Genomic DNA, 14,879 nt, shown 5'->3' with positions numbered 1-14,879 from the left:
ATTATAATCCGGCCATGGGTCTTCCCTTGGGTCTCCTCCTGGTTGGACGTGACCGGAAACCCTAACCAGGGATGCATGCAGGTGCCATCCTAACTAAATGCCCGAGCCTCAACTGGCTCCACTCAATGTGGAGGAGCAGGGGGTCTACTCCAAGCTTCACAGCCTATCTCTAAGGGAGAATCCAGCCACCCTGTGGAGAAAACTTATTCTGGCCACTTGTATCTGCAATCTCATTATTTTGGTCACTACCCAAAGCTTGTGAATCATAGGTCAGGGTTGGAATGTAGATCCACCAGTAAATTGAGAGCTTTGCCTTCTAGCTCAACTCTCTCTCTCATCACGACATATTGGTTCAATGGCCGCATCACTGAACAAGACCCCGAAATACTTAAACTCCTCCACTTGAGGCACAACCTTGTTCCTGACCCCTTTTATTTACGTGTTTGAAGCCATTATGCAGTGGAATGCTGGCAACAAAGCTCTGCCTGATCAACACCAAATGATAAATGATCCGCACTTGTATAGCGCCTCTCAGAGTAAGGACTCCAAAGTGCTTTACACTACAGTGTATCATTCATCCATTCACATACACATTCACACACTGATGGTGATACGCTACGATGTAGCCACAGCTGCCCTGGGGCGCACTGACAAAGGTGCCCCACTATATAATTCAGTCATTTGTTATTCTCCCAATCAATTACTAACCAAAACCTCATGCTTTATGCAAAACATTAAATGATTTTCAGCATACCAAATCTTTACAGAAGATATAAAAACCCTAAAAAACTGCACATAAAATATATTTAAAAAACAATATTCACTTATCACTTAGAGCAGTAGTTCCCAAACTTTTCAGCCTGACCAACAGATGTTCCTTCGTATTTTTACATTATTCAGAAATTTTCATTATATTTGGAAAGTTTTTATTTATACATAAATATATAAATCTCTTTTAAATTTTATATTTTACTTTTTTATGATTATGTGGCACACTTGACTTCCATACATAATGCATCGTCATCTGCCCTTTTTTACGGCGTTTTTTACATTGTCACTATGTCTATCACATAAGTGATGTTTTCACCATCATTTCTATATCCATCACATTCCAAAGAAGGTTAAACCAACATCAAACCAAACGTTTGGAGCTTGTAAACTCCACACACCTCTCGTGCAGCACCAGCTGTCTGATGTTGCAGCAGCGTCAATCTTCCCGGCTGGATGAGTGAATTTCTTCATCAGAGTCAATATTCTGCTTCATAATCAGAGTCAGTCATTACCAGACAAAGTGATCAGTCAACAAAGACCAGACCTGCCAGCAGTTCTACGTTTGATCTAATATTTGCGCTCTTCATGTTGCGCCCATCTCCTCCTCTCCCCGACTGGGAGCCTCTCAGCGGGAGGCATTATTCAAGCTCTAAAACTCCCAAACTTTGCTCAGCCTGAAGGTTACACATCTCCACTATCTTCTGATGTAAAGTAGTAACTTCATGAGGGATCATATTTGTAGATGAGACTTGTTAAAGTCAGCAATGAGGCGTTGGCGCTTTTAACGAGTAAGTCCCAACACTGACAACAATGTACTGAAACTATAACCAACATGCATAAACAGACAGATCGGTCACGCCTACTTACACTGTTGGTCTTTTTTAAATATGCAGGAATTGTTGCTTGCCTTTTTCGTTTCATCCTGCATCCTAGCAGCAACCACTTTGGCGCCTCTGGAGTCGGTTTGTTTACGTCATGCTGCATTCAATATAATTGGGAAAAGGAGCTTGAAGCGCTTAACCTCCAATTTTGTTTTCTTTCTGGCCTTAGTGCTGGGGACGGATCGGGGTCGATCTGAATCTGGGGGGGACAGATCCCCCCTGTCCCCCACCTTTTCTGCGCCTGCCTGACCCGGAGAAGGCATTCTACCCTTTTCCGTCTCAGGATCAAGGTTTCGGATTTAGAAGAGCTGATTCTCATCCCAGCGTCTTCACACTGGGCTGCAAACTGCTCCAGTGAAAGCCAGAGATCACGATCTGATTGAGCCAACAGGACCACGTCATCTGCAAAAAACAGAGACACAATCCTTAGGCCACCAAAAAGGATCCCTTCAACACCTTGGCTGCACCTAGAAATCTTTTCCACAGAATTGGTGATAAAGGGAAGCCTAGGCATAGTCCAACTCTCATCAGAAACTATCCCAATTTACCGCAATTTACCCAAGCTCTGGCACTGGTCAAATAGGGACCTAACAACCCGTATAAATTTAATTCAATTCAAGTTTATTTATATAGCGCCAAATCACAACAAGTCAGTCATTTCCTCAGCAGCAGTATTGATGTAATAAATGCATGAACTAGTTTTTCAGCATCACTCCTGGAAAGGAGGCTTCTAATCTTAGCAATATTCTGAAGGTGAAAAAAGGAAATTCTTCAAACCTGCTTAATGTGGGATTTGAATGGCATGTCCTGGTCAAAGATAACACCAAGGTTCCTTACTTTGTTCTCGGAGACTAATTTAATGCCGTTCAGGTCAGGTGATTGACTAAGCAATTTCCTTTTCTGAATTTCAGGTTCAAAGATGAAATCTTCAGTCTTGTCTTGATTCAAAAGCAGACAGTTTTGAGTAGGGCTGAAACGATTCCTCGAGTACCTCGAATAATTCAAGTACAAAAAATCCTCAAGTCAAATTCTCTGCCTCGAGGCTTTGTTTAATTCATGTTTAATTAATTCTTGGCTTTGCAATCGCCCGGAGTCATGTTTCACCCGGACCAAAATAAGTGACACACATACACACTGCACTGAATGCACACGCGAGTAGCGAATGTAAATCTCTTAAGCCATGGTGGACAACGTGGACCCCGGTGAAGTCCGAAAAAGACAGGAAATGTCAAAGGTGTGGGACCAAGATGGAAAACGTAGTCCAGTGTAAATCTTGTAAAATGGATTTAGCTTACCAATACACCACATCCTCGATGTTGCAGCACCTGACATCCACATGTAAATGTCACTTCTGCAAGCGGACTTGGAGCCTCTACAAGATAATGCATTTTAGCCTGTATTTCTATATATTCTGGGGACACTGCGACTTTTTCATTTGTAGCACTCAGTTTCAGCTCACACTGTGCATTTGGAAGCAACACGTCGGACTTAAAGTGTGCTAAAAATAGCAGTTTTTACACAACACGTCTGACTTTTTACTGTGTTGATATTGATGTCTGTTGTCCCTTGGAATTTCTGCAGGAGGTTACAGGTATTTATGAGAGTGGCAGAGGAAAACAAAAGAAGGTAAATAAATGTTTTGTGATCAGTATAATTTGACATAACGACGGCAAAGATGCTTTCTCGACAGTTCCTGTTACTGTGTGAGAAAAAAAAGTGTAGAAATTAAAATGGGCATGTGTTAATAGGGAAATAGCTGGCAAGATATGTTTGTGCATGCGCTGTGAGCAGTTCTGGTGCTGTGTGGGCCACAGCCGCTCACATTTGTTTACTGTGATGTAAGAAGTGCTGAAGTTTTGAAAACTAATTTTGAATAAAACTTGAAGAACAACTGGCAATTGCTTACTCATTTTAAGAGGTCTTTCATAAATTATAACATGCTATTTGATAAAATGGTTTACAAACACAATAGGGTAATTTATTATAGTACTCGATTAATCGATAAAAAATTCGATAGAGTACTCGATTACAAAAATATTCGATAGCTGCAGCCCTAGTTTTGAGTCATCCATTTTTTTGTCTTCAAGACAAGCCTGCAATTTAATTAACCAATTAGGTTCATTAGGGTTAATGGAAAGATATAATTGAGTATCGTCAGCATAACAGTGGAAGTTTACCCCATGCTGTCTAATGATTTTACCAAATGGAAGCATGTATATGGTAAAAAGAATTGGTCCAAGCACTGAACCCTGTAGTATGAAGATTTGTAATGTACATTCACAAAATGAAATATGTTGGACAGGTAGGATTTAAACCAGCTTAGCGCTGTTCCTTTGATCCCTACAACATGTTCAAGCCTTTCTAAAAGAACATTGTGATCAACTGTGTCAAAGGCAGCACTGAGATCTAACAAGACTTGAACAGACACAATATTTTTATCTGAGGCCACGAGAATATAATTTGTAACTTTCACTAATGCAGTTTCAGTGCTGCGATACTCTCTAAAACCAGACTGAAATTCCTCAAACAGATCATTAGTGTTTAAATGCTCACATAATTCATTGGGTCATCTGGGTCCAGAGAAGGCTTCTTAAGTAAAGGTTTGGTTAGAGCAACCTTAAAATCCTGTGGTACATATACATTTACTAAAGATATATTGATTATATCTAGAATGGGGGCAGTAACCAAAGGAAATGCATATTTAAATAATTTGGTTGGGACTGGATCTAGAACGCAAGTTGAAGGTTTAGACGATTTAATATTTTTGATAACTCTAAGAGCTCAACTGGATCATAACAGTTCAAGCACAGATGAGGTTCTACAGTTACCTCTGATGCTGCCTCACTTACTGAGGAAGAAGAAATCACATTAGCGAGGATGCTAATGATTTTGTTTCTAATAGATGTAGCATCACGGAAGGTCCTCTAATTTGTGGCAAAGGTCACATTTACCCAGCTGGGTCAAGCTGGGTCAAACAGTAAATTTCAAGTCCACAGATTAACCAAGGAGCCATGATGTTTGCTAAAGAACCATCTTATCTGCTGCTGTTCCGTCCCAGAAGAAGGACACTTCAAGTTCACGATAATAATTAAATAATAATATTAATAAACTCTTTCACTTTATTACTGGTTATTATAATCATCATAAATAATCACTTGGTTCAGTATAAATGTATTTTAATTACATGAAATGAATTATTATGCTTTGGGTATAATAATGATTACTATGATTATGGTTGATGACAGGAATGTCTGTTCAGCAAATCAGAAGGCCAGCTTCCATTTTATCCATCTAACACAGAGTTTATCCAGGGTAAACAATAACTGCCAACACATGTTTTTGATGCATGACCAAAGCTTTCTTGCTGAGAGGGGGTGTGTTCTGAGCTTTGTAAACTAACCTGCAACAGCTTTCACGTCAGTTCTTGAACCAACACCATCCTGAGGAGACGGGAATGGCCGCCCTGATCCTCTGCCAAGCTGTTCTCTCACGCTGATCAGAATAGCGAAGAATAAACGTAAACTGTAACCAGCAGACGAAAAACTTCTTTCAGAAGTTATTGATTTCTGAGTTAAGTTAAGATGAGAAACTCCTTCAGAGTATGGACTTGGAGACGCAAATAGTTCCACCAGTCGAGTGACCCAAGGAGACATCTCAGTACCGATTTTGTCGTGCCAGAGGTTTTTCTACCAACCTCGCGGCCTGGAGGAAACATCTCCACCTGAACACTTTGGATCCAAAAGGGGGTCTTCTGATTGGGTGAGGTAGACTTTGACAGATTGTGTTTGATGCTGTTCTCTAAGTAAACAACTCAGGTAGCCGCAAAACATCATTTCCAGCTCAGAACGCTTTCCTCTCTCTGAAAGAAACCTTCTGAGAATTCCATTCACGCATCCAAACTCGTATTTCCAATTTAGCTTTCATCCAGCCACAGGATTGCCTTTTAAAACAAGTTTAATATCAAAGCTGTTAAAAATTGTCCATAAATTGTTATCCATGAATTGTCATTTATAATTGTCATTCAAATCTTAATGTTTAAAAATTGTTAGTAATAAAATTCTTCATTTTTTAAACTTGCCTCATTATTGAAATGAAACACAGAAAGGTATAATATTTCTGGTTATTGAAAAGCAAAGATTCCTGGCTTCTGATTCAAAATAAACTTTCGCTATTAAATTTAATTATCTTAAATTAAACATTAATCTTTGGATTAAAATTAGACCAAGTGAATTGGTGTATGCACTTCTATTGATTATATAAGTATCTTGGATATTTATACAGTATATAAGCTCATATGCTAATATGCTCGGTCATTCTCAGAATCTAACAACTGATAGCAAACAGTGTTGATGTAGTGCAGTGTGTAGTTAATCCTACATAGAATTAATTTTACTCGTGATGAATCCCATAAAGCCGTTGCTGATGAGGGCTAAGGGAATAAAATGTTCAGAGCTATGATTCTGTGTAAGTTTGGCAACTGTACTGAAAATAAATTTGGGATTATTCTTATTCTCCTCAATTAGCTATGAAAAATAAGCAGTTCTAGCTTGTCGAAGCTTATTTTTATGAAGCAGAAGACTATTTTTCCAGGATAAGCAGGACTCCTTCTGGTGTGTAGAGCACCAAGTTCTCTTCAAATTTCTAGAGTTTTGTTTTAAAGTTCGTAAATCCGAATTAAACCAGGGAGCCAACTTCCTATGCTTAATTACCTTCTTTTTTAAAGGGGAAACATGATTTTATGCCACATGTAAAGTGGAACTAAATATTGCCCTCTTCTATGTTCCTCTGAGATGCTGAAAATGGTAAAGATGGAACAGTTGATTTAAGTCGCAACAGCATTGTCAGATAGAGACCGACTATAGTGAAATTCACTTTCATGTCTCGAGAACTCAGTTATGAAAAACTTAAAGGTTAACAAAAATTGGTCCGAGAGGGCTGGATTATGTGGAAATATCGTTATTTCCTCACAATCTATGCCATAAGACAGCACAAGGTCTAATGTTTGATGGCAGGAGTGGGTGGAGCTATGTATTCTATGGGTAAACCCAAATGAGTCCAAGATATTACTAAAGGCTACATTGAGGATATCATTTTCAATGTCCACATGCATGTTAAAATCCCCCACTACAATGACCTTATCAGTATTTAGAACCAAATCAGATGAAAAGTCAGAGATCTGATCCAAAAACTCAGAGTAAGGGGCTGGTGGATGATACAAAACTACAAACATGAGTGGTTTTACAGTTTTGCAATCTGGATTAGGACAACTAAGAATAAGATGTTCAAAAGAACTGTAACTATTAATTTGGTAAGAGATTGATTAATAGCTCTGAATGGAAAATTGCTACTCCTCCTCCTCGCCATGAACCTCGAGCAATATGATGATTTAAATAATTAGAAGGAGTTGACTCATTTAAACGAACATAGTCCTCTTGCTGCAGCCAGGATTCTGTGTGAGAGAGAGAGCAAAGAAATCTGATTATCATAAATCAAGTCATTAACTAACAAAGTATTTTTCTAGTTTTCTGCTCAGTTGAATTTGCTCTAATATTTATGAGATTTCAATGATTTGCTATATGAAGCCTGCTATTTTATCTGTATGATTTTGGCCCTGGGCAGGACACTGTCTCAATGGGGTAGTGGGTGGGTAACAGTACTGAAGCTGCAGAGGGGGGTGTTAAACTACGACTCTGCTTCCCGGTCTAGACCCTTTCCATAAATAATGACTTTTCCAAGTATTTAACGACAGATATATGAAGAAAGGGAGCACTCAGGTGAGTCAATTTTTAATAAGTGCAAATAAAAAACCTGACGTTTTGACGTCACATACATCTTCGTCAGATAACTCTGATAAAGACTTTCAGAAATAACCAAATAAATATGTATCTGAAATTTAAAAAAAAATTATGATCATGTAAAGAATGAAAAAGTGAAAGTGTGGCTGAATTATAAATGTTTAACTCAGAGCTTTCAATGATTATCTATGCATAATGACAGTAGTTACGTTTATTTGAACATGTGTGTCTGTGTGCACTCATTTGAATTTAGAATGAACTGGAATAGAATCAAATCCTGTTGTAGCTACTGAAGTTTTGTTTATAGTTGAATCTGGTTTTTCAGTCACTTCATTTCCTTCGAGGGCACTGGAGCATCACCCGCAAGCTTGTTCTGATATTTGTTTGCTAGGAAAAAGTCTGCAAGACTTCAGAAATATTGAGGCTTCATGGACACAAAAATAAATGCTGAGCATGGCTCTTTAAAGCTGAATTCATCTCTAGTGTTTGGGACAGACATTTTTTGGATTGGTCCTGGCCGGAGGGAGAGATGTCGGCACCACCCCGTTGATCACTGTTGTGGTCAATAAACAGCTAAACAGCAGCAAAATAAAAATTATCTGCATGGTTAACACACGTAAAGCTGTAGGCTGCACAAGTAGATGAAAGAAACACAAAATCTGCCAAAAGCAATTATTGAAAGCAATGTAGATAATGTTAGTGGATTGATCGAACGTGTAAAATGAGGATGCTGGGGAAGATGACCTTCATCTTAATGGTGCAGTAATGTAAGATTATAGTAAGAAATTCACAGTGAGAAAATCCCAGAAGACTCTAATATTTTAGGCATTTTGGAAGGAACGTTATACTGAAATATATTTCATATCCAGCTGGCTGCAGAGATTGTCAGTTTTTCTCCTTTCAAAGCAAAAAAAGAGGGATGTAACAACTGTTTACAATCAGTGAGTGTGGGGAACTCTACTAAAGACCTTTCTCCCCTCTGCAGTACGTGTATATAACTCCTCAGTTTAAGTTTTACTGGCATTATCCTGGAACACAATAACAACAATGCAACGCTCAGTATGTGTTAAATACCTGTGCAATACCAGATTTTCACAGTATATATTTGTCCCTTACAGTATGCTGCCTAGTTATAGAAGAAAAAGACAAAGAAAAAGAAAAAGAAGAAGAAGAAAATATTATTTCTATTGCGCCTCTCAAGATAAAAACCACGAGGCCCTTCACAAAAACAAAAAATGTAAAAATATTTTTAAAAAATTATAAAATGGTTAAAATTATATTTAAATGAGCACAAAATTGACAATTGTGAATAAAATAACGTTAAGAAAGACAGAGAGTAAATAGGAAAGAGGGAAATCAGTGGATCCTGAGGAAGGTTGAATAGGTGGGGAGAATAAAGAAAGAGTGGTGAAGAAGGTAATACAAAAGCCACTTTGAACAAGTGAGTTTTCAGCTGCTTTTTAAAGGAGTCCACTGAGTCCACTGATCTCAGGCTCAGAGGGAGAGAGTTCCAGAGTCTGGGGGCCACAGCAGCAAATTATCTGTCACCTTTGGTCTTAAGCCTGGTGCGCTGCACAACCATTAGGCTTTGATCACTGGACCTCAGGGACCTGCTGGGGGTGTAGGGACTAAAAAGATCACCAATGTAAAATGGTGCTTGTCCATGTAAGGCCCTGTACACCAGAACCAGGATCTTGAAATGAACCCTGAAGTTGACTGGCAGCCAATGAAGTTGGAGGAGAAGCTGGGTGATGTGGGTGTGTTTGGAGGACTTGGTCAGAAGTCGAGCACAGGCACTCTGAACCACCTGCAGATGGTTCAGGGACGTTCTGCTCAGACACGTGAAAAGAGAGTTACAGTAGCCTAAGCGTGAGGAGATGAAGGTGTGGATAACTGTTTCAAGTTCAGAGCGGGACAGAATGGGACTCAGCTTAGCAATGTTCCTGAGATCGAAGAAGGAAGAGCAAACAAGAGTACTGACATGAGAATCCAGAGTGAGAGCTGGGTCAAAGGTCACGCCAAGATTCCTGACGGAAGGTTTGGTTTGAGAAGCAAGCTGACCAATAGAGTCTCTGACTTTGGGAACCAGCTTGTCTGTGGCACAGATGAGGATCTCATTCTTATCTTCATTCAGCTGAAGAAAGCTCCCAGCCATCCAGGTTTTGATAGAGTCTAAGCAGGTGTGGAACAGCTGCAGCATAGACATCTCATGGGGCTTAAAGGAGATGTACAGTTGGATGTCATCTGCATAAAGATGGTAGGAGATTCCATTGAAGGAGCTCAGATGTGCTGAAGAGGAAGCAGATAGAGGAGGAAGAGCAGAGGCCCCAGCACAGAACCTTGTGGGACACCATGTGTAAGGGAGGTGGTGGAGGACCTAAACTTGGAGACGGCCACAGAAACGGAGCACTCAGAGAAATAAGAGGAGAACCACTCGAGAGCAGTTCCTGATAGGCCTACCCAGTCTCTCAGCCTCTCCAGTAGCAGGTGATGGTCAACAGTGTCAAAGGCTGCAGTCAGGTCCAGCAGGACTAGAAAAGAACAGTCCCCTGCATCACTGTGAGTCAGAAGGTCATTAGAGACTCTAAAAAGAACTGTTTCAGTAGAATGAGCTCTGGGAAAACCTGACTGTAAGCAATCATAGATGTTGTGTTCATCAACAGCAGCTGTGAGTTGTTTAGCCACAACCTTTTCCAAGATCTTGGAGATGAACAGAAGTTTAGAGATGGGTCTGAAGCTGCTATGGAGAGAGGCATCAAGACTCGTTTTTTTAAGAAGCAGGTGGATTACAGCGTTCTTAAAGTAAGCAGGGACCTGACCAGAAACCAGAGAAGCATTAATTATAGAGAGCACGCTGGGACCGATGGACTCAAAAGCACTTTTAAACAAAGATGGGGGTAAGATGTCGAGGTCTTCATAGAGTTAAGTAGCTTGGTTAACTCAGGCAAAGAAACAGGAGCAAAGCTATCTAGGATGATGGGCCTGGTTGAAGTCGGGAGAGGCAGCGATAAGGCTGAAGGAGAGATGCTAGATCTAACCTTTGTCCACAAAGAAAGACAGAAAGTTCTCACAGTCTGCAACAGAGTGGATGGAGGCTGAAGGAGAGGCAGGAGAGACGATGCTGCTGATGGTGTTAAACAGCACCTTGGGGTTCCCTTTGCTTTGGGACACCAGTTTGGAAAAATAGGAAACCCTAGCGTCTCTGACTGCAGAGTTAAAGGATGTCAGAAGATCCTTTAGGTGCTGTAGATGGACATGGAGATGGGGTTTCTTCCACAAGCGCTCAATTTTTCTGCATTGGCGCTTTAGGCTGCGATGGCTGTCATTAAACCAGGGAGTAGGGTGTTTCGCTCTAAGCTTTGGTTTGGAGATTATAATACCCATTGAGACGCCATCTGTCGGTCTACGTACCCCAACGGAAGTCCCCGTTTAGATCCGTAATGTCGGGGGTCCAGCTTTAGACCCTCTTGGAACCGACACCTGTAGAAATGCAGCGGTTGCCAACCCTTCCAGTCTTGAGTTACTCCCAGGTCACAACAGTTTATTGGCCTCAGTGAGCCCCTGGAGGGGTTGTGACTGTTCAGCTTTTATTCTGAAGGAACCGTTGCAGCAGGTGGAACATATAACTGATTTAATCCAGCTTGTCGTTAGTTTCTTTCGGCTTTAAGAGAAAAGTTATGGATTGGCCACTCCGATAACTTCTCTGGAACGCTTGGAACTGAAGTTAAGATGACGTGGGGCATAGTTTTATAAATTGGATGTTTTGATTTACTGTCAAATCAGAATTGGACAACAAAAGGGGATTATACAAGCACCAACAAAACCACGCCTCGCGTCAGATCTGGAAGGTTCCGATTGGATCAGAAAAAGGAAATGTGTCATGTGACTTTAGCATTACACGTTATCAGTCTATTGTACATATTTAAATTTATATTACTTATTAAAATACTTTCATAGGATTATAATATCAAGTAATTAATATTCTTATTTCACAGATTGATTGAACATTGAGCTTCACATGATTATTTGGACTAACTTCTTTCTTGTGGTGTCCGAGGAAGCAACAGTTTAGATAAGAGCACCGAGCATGGGTGGTCTTGGCCCATGTCCTGTAGATAAGGTTTGTGTCAGAAACGTATGGTTGTGCTTGGGTAGAGCAAATAGAGCAGGGCCTTTAGGTCAGAAATGGAAAATTCATCACGCTACAAACGGAAGGACAAAAGAGTCTGGCGATCACAGGAGATGGTAGCAGGGACACTACCGAAGAGGATCACAGACAGGAGCAAGGTGGAAAAGAGGAGGTTAGTGGAGAAAAGTTTGAAAAAGTGGCCGGTGACTGCTGTTAAACCAAGCACAGGTGCCATCTTGTTACCGACCGGAACCCAAGTTCTTAGTTTTTTTTTTTTTTGGTGGTTTTTGGCAGTTGAAGTATACAATAATAGCTTACTGCCTATGTGTATTGTGCATGTACCTTTTATATTATTTTTCTTCAAATTTTTTTTTAAGTGTTGGTGCTGCTGTAACAAGTGAATTTCCCCACGGTGGGATCAATAAAATCTATTCTATTCTATTCTATTATAAAAACAACCCACATTGTGGTAGACAAAGTTTCATGAGAGAATAAAAAAGTAAAATAGTTGTCCCACATATCCATACATAAAGTTATAGCCATCTCTAAAGCTTATAAGACTTATATGTTTTTTTAATATAACTATGCGCAGCTGCGGGGCACGAGTAGCCGGAGGGAGAAGCACTGGCCGAGTGGAGGCAGCAGCAAGGAGGAGAAATGTGCTGCACATCAGTCCTGAAAAATAAACTTGTGTGAAACACCAGTGTGGTGTGTAGTTCTGTGCGTGACCTGCAGTAATGGATTTGTTATAATAATTATACAAAATCTGTTGAGTAATTGGAGCATGCAGCCTCTTATTTTCTTCATTTGTGTTTCTGTTTATGTTGTTCATCAGAATAAACAGGGAATCTGTTAATCTCCAAACTGCCACGACGATCCTTCAACATTAACCCGCAAAACATAGAAGAGATCCAATTACACCATCATTGCTTCAGCTGTGCAAATGCACACAGTTACTCACATATAAACAAAAACATTTAAGGGGTCTATATCTATGCTGTGGTAGTCAACCGATGGTGTGAATGTCGGTCTCGCCACTCTCAAACCACCCCAGGGTGGCAGAGGCTACGAAGTAGCTTACCATCACCATGACTGTGAGTGTGTGAGTGCATGAATAAGAGACAGTGCTTTGGGTGCTTTGAAACACACAACATAAATTGAAATCATTATTGTTATATCTATGCATTTTTTATGAAAATAAAGAATAAGAAATGCTATCTTTGCTTTACATTTAGAGCATATTACAACTATTATTTCTCAAAGTAAACTGTCCAAAACTTAACTGAAAACTTTATAAACTTATTTAATTTTAGAACACCTGTGAGGTCCCCCACAACTCATCAGATGGTAAATCTTGTCAGTCCTGAGGAAAACCAGCCCATCCATACATAACTGATAATGCATGGTCTGGATACTCATCACACACGTCATGGAGGGCTGTGCAGAAAAGTCAGTGTTTCTTGTACAAACAATAAATCAGTTTGTGTGTGTGTGGCGGGGGTGGGGGTGGGGGGGTGGGGGGGGGGACTGTGCTGTGCTGGCCCAAGTACAGTGGATCCTTTTGCAGCATCTGAAGTGTGTGTGTGTGTGTGTGTGTGGTGGTGATGAAGAAAATACAGTAAAATTTGTGAAACATGATACTTAACATTTGCAATGAAAAGATTTCCATCTTTTCATTGCCTATCCAACACTGCCCTCTTGTGGAGAATCAGTTCATTCAGCTCTTAATTTGAGTGTGTGATCTTCCAAAGCTGGTTAGAATTTTTATGCATCTGTTTTCTACAGAACCGACTAGACTGGAATGAGCTGCCCAGTTGACAGGAAGGCTGAAAAACATCTGGCCACTAGCTCAGACTTCCCAACACATGCTGGGAATGTCCATCCATGGCACAACAATATGCATCCGATCAAATGAGACAGTCCCACTTAAACAAACATTTGCAGTTTCACTGTTTGCCGGACACCCCAGGTCTGATGATGTTACATCTCACAGACTGAAGAAAAAACCCAGTTGAAAAACCTGGTCACTCCTTTTGAGTCAGTTATACATAAAATTTTTTCTTAAAAGTTCTCTTAAAATGTTGTGTATTTACATGCAGCCTACTTTTGGAGCTGTAACCAAAGTGATATGTGAAGTAAGACAATAACAATATTTTAAATTCTATATTTTTTACACTTGTTAATTTTACGTTTTTACATATTTTATCTAAAAAGTACTTTTATTGTCCTATCACAAATAAATGAGATGGTAACGTTCAATGAGTGATCAGTTTTAGTCTCATTTTTAATGCTGAATATTGTAGTATGTAGTAATCTTTAGTGTCAGGCCAAACATTAGTGGTAAAATATCCCTTGTGATAGGTTAGGAGTTTCAACCAAATTTGGTTACCCCAACATTAAACATTGGGTCAATTTAAACAAATTTTTTGGATAGATATCTTTACTAAGCATACTGGGCCAAACAAATAACCTAACCCGGTTGAGTTGAAGCAACCCAGCATTTGCTCAGTTCAAAATGGACCAGGCACTGGGTTCAGCTTGTAGTGTGGAGATTGACCTCTACTTTACACTGGAAGCATCAACAGCGGAATGTCACTGCTTCAAAATAGAATCCATAGTCTTTGTAGGTGATTCAAAACGGCCACTCCTCGGACATTTTCAGGCACGTCCCAGAAGTGGCTTACAGCACCGCTAAAGATAGGATTGGGTTCTATTTTTGGCCCAAGGCGCTGACAAGTCAATTTCTGCAGTTAACATAGGGCTAGACAGGAAATCACAGATGGTTTCAGTGTAAAATCCTCGGTAATTTTCAAAATAAAAGTCTATTGTAGCAATATTATCTATGTAGATGACATTTATACAAGTGACCTAACAATTTATTTACTCCCAGTATCATTCCAGAAGTGCAGTGGTGTACTTTTCATGGCTTTAATCCTGGCAGTGGAGAGGAAACTCATAAAGGACATCAAACGATATCAAATGTGATCTCCTTTGTTTTGGTTTAATGGCAGATAGAGTAAACTCAAAGGATTTTGTGATCTCGCGAGTCCAGTGAGGAGCGTGGCAGAGAACCCGCTCCATGGCTGAAAGTCTCCTGATGTGCACTGGACCAAAGCGAAAGACACGAGTAAACCATTTTACTGACTTTCCGCTCCGCTGATGCTTCCAGTGTGATGTAGGGGTTAAATGTATCATTATACACATTATTTCATGTAAATAATTCCTTTTGGAATAAATCAAGCAAGCTAAATGTGGTTTTGTGAACCTCCATGACCCACAAATTATCAAATGAAGGCAACTGGA

This window comes from Nothobranchius furzeri, chromosome 5 (genome assembly GCF_043380555.1).
Source record: "Nothobranchius furzeri strain GRZ-AD chromosome 5, NfurGRZ-RIMD1, whole genome shotgun sequence".
Classification (NCBI taxonomy): domain Eukaryota; kingdom Metazoa; phylum Chordata; class Actinopteri; order Cyprinodontiformes; family Nothobranchiidae; genus Nothobranchius; species Nothobranchius furzeri.
This window is presented reverse-complemented; position numbering follows the sequence as displayed.